Genomic DNA, 9,031 nt, shown 5'->3' with positions numbered 1-9,031 from the left:
TGCTCTCTGTGGCTCTTAGTTTGCCCTGAAATCGTTGTGTTTTGCTGGGAGTGTGCACAGCGCTGGAGGCATCCTTCAGATTGACTCAGGAAATGATCAGATTTAGGATTTTGATGATGAAGAAACATTTAAAAGGGGTGGGGTATAATTAACGAAAAGGGAACAGGCATAACCAGGTCTCTCGCAGGCCGGAGCGCCTCCCAGATTTCTTTTGCTTTGGGTTGTTTCCTTTGTGAATAATTATAATATATAACTTTCCTACTAAAGGATTGCTTTTTCTTTTTTTCCTTCTTTTTTTTTTTTTTTTTTTTGAGACGGAGTTTCGCTCTTGTTGCACAAGCTGGAATGCGATGGGACGATCTCGACTCACTGCAACCTCTGCCTCCCGAGTAGCTGGGATTACTGGCGCCCGCCACCACACCCGGCTAATTTTTTGTATTTTTAGTAGACACGGGGTTTCACCATGTTAGCCAGGCTGATCTCGAACTCTTGACCTTAGGCGATCCGCCCGCCTCGGCCTTCCAAAGTGTTGGGATTACAGGCGTGAGCCACCGCGCCCAGCCAGGATTTCTTAAATGTCTCCCCTTTAAATCTATTTTTCAGAGAAGACATTATAAAATGTCGGCACTGGGGGATGAGAAGGCATTTCTTAGGATCCTGCCTGGAGTCCTAATACCGTAGTTCGGGTTCTGCCTTGGACACTAACCTGAGACCCCATTTCCTCATTTGAAGTAGGGTTGCAAAGATTAAAAGATGCAAGCGTTGTCAAAATACACATAGATAAGGATGATTTAAGAGATACCTAGTTATACTATTTTTCATGCTTCTCTTTCACTATTTTTGCAGTGAGAACAACAAAACACTTCATCTTGGCTTACGTTTTAAAATACTTTGGCTTTAGTGTGTTGATATTTTTAAGCAAAATGAAAGAAAGGAGTAAAGTACAAAATAAAACACGTCAAGAAAAGTTGAAAGGAGTACTTCAGATTTAGTAAGGGATCAGAAAGTGAAGGATGTTTGGAATTTCCCATGTAAATCTGAGCTTTTAAACTTAAAGTGGTTTCTGAAATTTGGGGATGCTGCAGATGCGTCATTTTAAATGTGTACTCAGTTTTCATAACATTAAACAATTAAAATGCCATCCAAGAGGACTGGAGGAGACAGTTGCCTCCAGTTTCTGAACATAAGACTAAGTATATTCAAGTTATAGATTATCTAGCTCCAAAGTAGTAGACGGGGATCAGTGTCAATCTGGTAGTTAATTCAGTTTCCCATTTGCAGGCAACCACCATCTAGTTCATCTAATAACAATAAACCACCTTGTGTGCCCCATGTTGAATTTTACACATAAATGTTCTTTAGTTCACTCTGGGGGAATTTCAAAAATTATCCGTAATCTTAATAGAGATGTAAATTAGGATATTTTAAAAGGTTTTGCATTGGCCGTCAATGAGAACCAAAGCAAAAGTGACATGTAGTAAAAGATAATAAAATCCGTCTGTATAAAGTTATAATTTCCAGTTTGCTAGGTTCTAAATCTCCTGTTTGTTGTTTCTGTTGGCTCTCCCTCATGGTGGCTAGTTTCTTCAAATGATGTGTAATATTTAAGTGGGAATTTATCTTCAAAATTCTTTGTTCTGCAGAAGTCTTCTCTTCCCTGGGTTGAGGAAGTGTCTCTACAGATTGGTTTTATTGATCCTAAAGTTTCAGTTGTTTTAAACCAGATTTAAGGTAATTTTTTCAGCTTCTACTGTAAATTTGGTTCTTGGGTTCCACCCCCATATATGATACAGGACTCAGGTCTCAGTGTTTTGTAATTGTCTTTATTTATATACAAATTATACACAACTTTATTTTCAACAATCTTGTCTTCAAATAAGTGAAGGAGACCCAATCCCTAGGATCTATATTTAGTTAGAATCCCCCTTTCTACATCTCTGTAGCTTTCTTTTAAGATCTATGATGTATTTTTTGATTATGTAAATAAAAACATGTTATATGTTTTTATGTAAACAAAAAACAATAATAGTAATATTACTCACAGATAGCAAGCTTCCTTACTGCTTTTCCAAAGCAACAGTCTTAAGGTTTTGTGTTTTTTTTTGTTTGTTTCTTTTGTTTTAAAGACAGGATCTCACCCTGTTACCTAGGCTGGAGTGCAGTGGTGTGATCTTGGCTCACTGCAACCTCTGTCTCCAGGACTCAAGCGATCCTCCCATTTCTTTGTCTCCGGAGTAGCTGGGGCTATAGGTGCCCACTACCACGCATGGATAACTTTTTTAAATTATTATTATTATTATTATACTTTAAGTTCTAGGGTACATGTACATAACGTGCAGGTTTGTTACATATGTATACTTGTGCCATGTTGGTGTGCTGCACCCATCAACTTGTCAGCACCCATCAACTGGATAACTTTTATATTTTTATTTTTTTGTAGAGATGAGGTTTTGCCATGTTGCTCAGGCTGGTCTCCAACTCCTGAGCTCAAGCGGTCTGCCCAGCTGGGCCTCCCACTTGCTGGGATCACAGGCATGACCCACTGTGCCTGGAGTTTTTCTAATCCTCTCTGATCACATGGTCTATCTTTTCTAGACTCTCAGCTTTATTTCAGCAATCTTGTCTTCAAATTATGTGTAGGAATCCCAATCCCCAGGACCTGTATCTAGGTAGGGACTCCCCCTTTCTACATCTTCTTTGCTTTCTTTTAGGCTCTGTGATATATATTTTTTGTTTACATAAATAAGAACATGTTATACAGTATTTAGCATCTTTATGTGTTTATGGAAGGGGACCACCTATGACAATTTAGACAATAATCTCCAGCTGATTCTGCATCAGAGCGACTAGAGTAAAAATGAAGACTGATTGTGTCTGTAGCCTGGTCAAAGCTGGTAAAATGTCTTCCCAGCACACTTTGAATAAAATCTGTTTCTGCATGATCCTACATGATCTCACCCCTGTCTACCTCTCTTATGTGATCATTAGGCTGTCTTTGCCTTTACTCTGCACTCCCTATAATCCAGCCAAATTGGCATTCGTTGGGGTTTTGGAATACACCAGACTTTCTTTTCTACTACCCTCTACTACCTACCCAGGGCTTTCCCAAATGCTGTCCTTTAATTATTATCTTTCCCTTGTCTGGCCGATTCTTCCTGCTTCTTTACGTTTTGGCCTAAAATATTCACATAGACATTCTATGACCACCCTATCTAAGTAGCACCCGCCCACTTCTATGTTCTTTGTAACTTTTACAGCACTAATTAAAGTTTCTCATCTCCTCCGTCTACAGACTGAGCTCCCTGCTTTACCAGCATTTATCCTCGAGTGTAAAGTGACCCATCCAATTCCCTTTTATATACTGCCAGTTGCCTCTCTTCCTTTCCTGTCCCCGCTCCTTTGCCTGACTCTTCATTTCTACCTACGTCTTGGGGATATAGGACTGCCTTTCTGACCCTTATGCCCTCCTTACCCAGGATCTGTAAATAAAAATCTTTGAACTTCCTATTGTGGTTGTGTATTGAATTTGTGCCTTCCATCTGGAGAACATGGGGCTACCCCAGACCAAGTTTTGCCCTGGAGAAACACAGGTTGGACTCCCAGTGCCAGAGCAGTGGTCAGAAAGGCATAGAGTGGATGTGGGTCAGACAAGAGCCACAGGGGTGTCTGCCAGTATAAACAAGATCCCCCTGTGAGGGACCCCCTGGTTGTGGGTCAGACAACTAGGATGACCACCAGGTAAAAGAAGTATCCCATGAAAGGCACTCTGGAAACACCCATATCTAGTTCCCCTTCATTTCCTGTAAGATTAGGGTTGCTATGGTACTACAACCCCAGTTTAGCTCTGGGCTCTCAGTAAGTCTTGCACACCTGTCAGATTTATTTTACATAGTTAATAACATGATGCTATTATAGTGTTATTTTTACTTTCAGTTTTTAATTATACCTGCTACAGTCTTAATTTTGGTATACCTCACAAGATTCATATTCTGGAACTTAATCTCCATGTAACAGTATTAAGAGGTGGGGCCTTTAGAAAGTAATTTGATCATGAGGTCAGGGCTGTCATGTATGGGATTAGTGTCCTTATAAAAGAAGTTTGAGGGAGTCGGCTTACCCCTTCTATGTGAATATGCAGCAACAAGATTCCATCTATGAAGCAGAGAGCAAACTGTTACCAGACACCAAATCTGCCAACACCTCGGTCTTGGACTCCCCAGCCTCTAGAACCGAACAATAAATTTCTGTTATTTTTAAATTACCTAATCTAAGGTATTTTGTTATAGTAGTCAAATGAGCTAAGACAATATAGAAATAAAATGGACTCATTGATCTTGTATCCTCTAACCACAATAAACACATTTATTAGTTGTAATAGCATTTTTTGGTGGATTTCATTGGATTGTCTGCATAGACAGTCATGTCTGCAAATAAACAGTTTTACATCTTGTTTTCTAATGTGGTTGCTTTGCTTTTTATTTCCTTTTTTGCCTTATTGCACTGGCTAGACCCACCAGTAAAATGTGGAATTAAAAAAAGCGACATTGTATACCCTGACTTGATTCTGATCACAAGGGAAAAAACATGAAGCCTTTCACCATTAAGCATGATGTCAACTTTAGGTCTTCATTAATGCCTTTTAACAGCTTATAAAATTCCTTTCTGGTTCTAGTTTTCTGAGAACCTTTCTCAGAATGGATAGTGGATTTTGGTGCATGCTTTTTTGGAGTCTATTGAGATGATCCTATGATTTTTCTCTTTCAGATTGTTAATATAGTCAATTGCATTGAGTGGCCAGTGTTACACTAATCTTGTATTTCTGGGATAAACTCCATTTAGATGTGATATATTATCCTTTTTATATGTTGGATTTAATTGTTAATATATTTTACTTAGAAATTCTACATAGGTTCATGAGGGACATCTGTCTGTAGTTCTGTTTTTTGTAAAGTCTTTGTCTGATTTGGGATCAGGGTAATATTCTGACACAATAAGTTCAGAAATAGTCTCTCAAATTTTTTGGCCAACTGTGTGCCACTAATATTCATTATATACTTGATAGAATTTACCAGTGAAGTCATTTGGAGTTTCCTTTGTGGGAAAGTTTTTAACTTCAAATTTAATAACTTTAATAGATACAGGGCTATTCACATAATCTTCATGACTTTGGTGTTTTTTCTCTCAAGATACTTGTCCATTTTATCTAAGCTTTTCAATGCATTGGCATAAAGTTGTTTATAATACTCTTTTATTGGGCAGTAAAGAGTTAACTTAGCGGGCTTGGGATGCTCAAACCCTGCACTTGCCAAAGACTAGCCTTTGCCTGGCTCCTAGGAGATAAGCTCCAAGAGTTTAGAATATCCCACCTAATAAGATCATCTTTATATACATGGGGCTTCTGGCCTTACCAGATAGTTTATGCTAACAACGTGATTTGGTAAATGACTGTTTTTGTTTGTTTGTCTTCCTGAGCCATGCTGTATCAGTTTGATGTCTGGAAGGGCTGGAGATTGGGTAGCTAAAGTCAGTTATATGAGTGCTTTCTGCCTATGTGATTGACCCCTAATAAGAACACTGCACGTCGAAGTGAGCTTCCTGGTTAGCAATCAACACTTCGTATGCATTGTCACACATAATTGCTGGGAGAATTAAGTGCTGTCCACACAAACATACTAGGAAAGGACAGCTATAAGCTCACACTTGATTTCTCATAGACAGCTATAAGCTCACACTTGATTTCCCTATGTGTCTTTTGCCTTTGCTGATTTTAATCAGAATCCTTTCATTGCAATAAACTGTAAATGTGAGTATGACTGCTTTTCTCAGTTCTATGAGTCTTTCTGGCAAACCATCAAACCTGAGGGTGGCATGGAGACCTCTTTAATATCTGTAGACTTTGTAGTGATTTCACTTCTCTACTGATATTGGTAATTTGTGTCTTCTCTCTTTAAAATTTGTTTTGTCACTGTCATTAGAGGTTTATCAGTTTTCTTAATTTTTCTTCAATAAACTTTTGGTTTTGTTGAACTTTTCTATTGTTTATTGGTTTTCTATTTTGTTGATTTCTGTTCTAATCTTTACTGTTGTATTTCTTCTGCTTTCTTTGGATTTCATTTGCTCTTCTTTTCCTAGTTTCTTAGGGTGGAAACTGAGTTCATTAATTTAAAACTTTTCTTCCTTTCTAAATAAGTGCTTAATGCAATAAATTTTTCCCTAAGTATCACTGTAGCAGTATCCCATGAATTTTGATATGCTGTGTTTTTATTTTCATTCAATTCAAAATTCATTTTTATTTCCTCTTGATTTTTTGATTCATGGATTATTTGAGATTTTGTTATTTAGTTTCCAAATGTTGTGGAGATTTTCTGGAGACCTTTCTCTTATTGATTCCTATTTTTAGTTCCATGTCATCAAAATTTAATTTGTATAATTTAAATCCTTTTAAATTTATTAAGACTTCTTAAATGTCTTGGCTGGACGCGGTGGCTCACGCCTGTAATCCCAGCACTTCGGGAGGCCGAGGCAGGCGGATCACGAGGTCAGGAGATCGAGACCATCCTGGCTAACACGATGAAACCCTGTCTCTACTAAAAATATAAAAAATTAGCCGGGCGTGGTGGTGGGCACCTATAGTCCCAGCTACTGGAGAGGCTGAGGCAGGAGAATGTCATGAACCTGGAGGCGGAGCTTGCAGTAAGCCACTGGACTTCGACCTGGGTGACAGAGAGAGACTCTTGCCTCAAAAAAAAAAAAAAAAAAAAAAAAAGACTTCTTAAATGTCTCATAATATAATTTCCCTTTAAATTTTTTTTTTTGATTTAGAGTTTTGCTCTTGTTGCCCAGGCTGGAGTGCAATGGTGTGATCTCAGCTCACCACAACCTCCGCCTCCCAGTTTCAAGTGATTCTCTTGCCTCAGTCTCCTGAGTAGCTGGGATTACAGGCATGCACCACCACGCCCAGCTAATTTTTGTATTTTTAGTAGAGACGGGGTTTCTCCATGTTGGTCAGGCTTGTCTCGAACTCCCGACCTTAGGTGATCTGCCTGCCTCGGCCTCCCAAAATTAGGTTTTTAAGTCCTCTATATCCTTACTCATTTTCTGACTCCTTGTACTTTTATTTATTGAGAGACCATAAATACTCTATTATAACTGTAGATTTGTTCATTAATCCTTGCAGTTATCTCAGTTTTGTTTCATGTATCGTGAAACTCTGTTATAAAAATAACAGGTGACTAAATATTTGTGTTTGTATGTCTTCTTGATTCTTTGACTCATTTATCATAATGAAATGATCTTTTTCTTCCCTCTAATTTTGGTCTGAAATTTGCTTTGTCTGATATTAATATAGCAACTATAACTTTCTTTTGCTAAATATTAGCCTTGGTATATCTTTTGCCTCTTTCCTTTTTCTAATGACTGTATCCATTTCCTTTATAAACTTATTAGCTATATTCTTTGTTTTGTTATTTTAGTGATTGCCCTAGGGTTTTGGTATGTATTTTTAACTCATCATAGTCCATCTTCAGGTAATATCATACCACATGTACTATAAGAACCTTATAAATATACACTTCTACTTTTTCTCTCCTGGCCTTTTGCTATTGTTTCATACCTTTCATTTATACATATGTCTTCAAATCCACACTGCAATGTTATCATTTTTGCTAAAATAGTAAGTTAACTTTTAAACAGATTTAAATAAAAATATATATTTACATATGTAGATAAAACTGCCTGTGTTCTTCACTTCTTTGTGTAGATTCATATTTCCATCAGGCATCATTTTCCTTCTACTTATGGGTTTTTTTCTTTTTTTTTTTTTCGTATTTCTTACAGTGTAGGTCTGCTGCTTATTAATTATTTCATCTTCTGTCTGAAGGAAAAGTCTTCATTTTGCCTTAGTTTTCGAAAGATATTTCACTAGATATAAAATTCTAGTTTAACTTTTTTTTAAATTACTTTATACTCTTCCACTCTTCTAGTTTGCCTTGTTTCTGATGAGAAATTTGTATCATCCTCATCTTTGCTCCTTCTTACATAATGGGTGTTTTTTTTCTGTCTTTTAAGATTTTTACTTTATCACTGTTTTTGATCAATTTGAATATGACGTACCATGGTATAGTGCGTAGCTTGCTTACTTTCTCTTTTTTTTCTTTCTTCTTTTTCTTTCTCTTTCTTTCTCTCTTCCTTTTTTTTTCTCTCCTCTTTCTTCTTTCTTTTCTTTTCTTTGAGATACCTGAATGTCTGGGTTTATAGTTTTCATCAAATTTGAAAGTTTTCTGACCATTATTTCCTTAAATATATTATTTATTCTCCCTTCTTTTTTCCTCTTCTTTTGGGGATTCCATTACATGTTAGCTACTTGAAATTTTTCTGTAGCTCACTGATGGTCATTTCACTTTTAACATCTTTTTTTCTCTCTTTGCTTCATTTTGTATAGTTTCTATTGTTACATCTTTAAGTTCACTAATATTTTTAATGATTTTTTTCTCTAATATCTAATCTTTTATTAATTGCATCTAGTATATTTTTTATTACAGACATTGTAGTTTTCATCTCATCTCAAGATACCCAATTTAGATAGTTTTTGTATCTTTGATTATTTAAGGTATTTTTATATCTTTTCAACATATGGAATACAGGAATGACAAATATTAATATTCATGTCTGCTGATTCTAATAACTCTGTTAGTTCTAGGTAAGTTTCAATTGATTAATCTTTTTACTCATTATTTATATTTTCCTACTACTTTGCATGACTGGTAATCTTTTGTTTGGTTCAAGACATTGTCAGTTTTACCTTGTTGGGTGCTAGCTATTTTTGTTTTCCTATAAATATTTTTGAGCTTTGCTCTGAGATATACTTAAGTTACTTGAAAATAGGCTTATCTTTTTGAGTCTTGATTTTGGAATTTGTGACATAACCAGAGCAATGGTTAGTCAAGGACTAACTATTCAATGATTAGTCAAGGACTAATTATTTCCTGCTACTAATGCAAGAATCTTCTGAATATTCTACCAAATGCTCTGG

At 36.5% G+C, this 9,031-nt stretch overlaps 1 long non-coding RNA gene across 1 annotated transcript in view; it reads left to right on the top strand.

Annotated features, from left to right (window-relative positions):
• LOC106994811 (uncharacterized) overlaps positions 1-9,031 on the top strand; it is a 64,755-nt gene that overhangs the window by 810 nt on the left and 54,914 nt on the right. The window lies entirely within an intron of this gene.

The sequence above is a fragment of the Macaca mulatta genome, chromosome 1 (assembly GCF_049350105.2).
Source record: "Macaca mulatta isolate MMU2019108-1 chromosome 1, T2T-MMU8v2.0, whole genome shotgun sequence".
NCBI lineage: Eukaryota > Metazoa > Chordata > Mammalia > Primates > Cercopithecidae > Macaca > Macaca mulatta.
The sequence above is the reverse complement of the archived record's forward strand: the minus strand, read 5'-3'. Positions and strand labels throughout refer to the sequence as shown.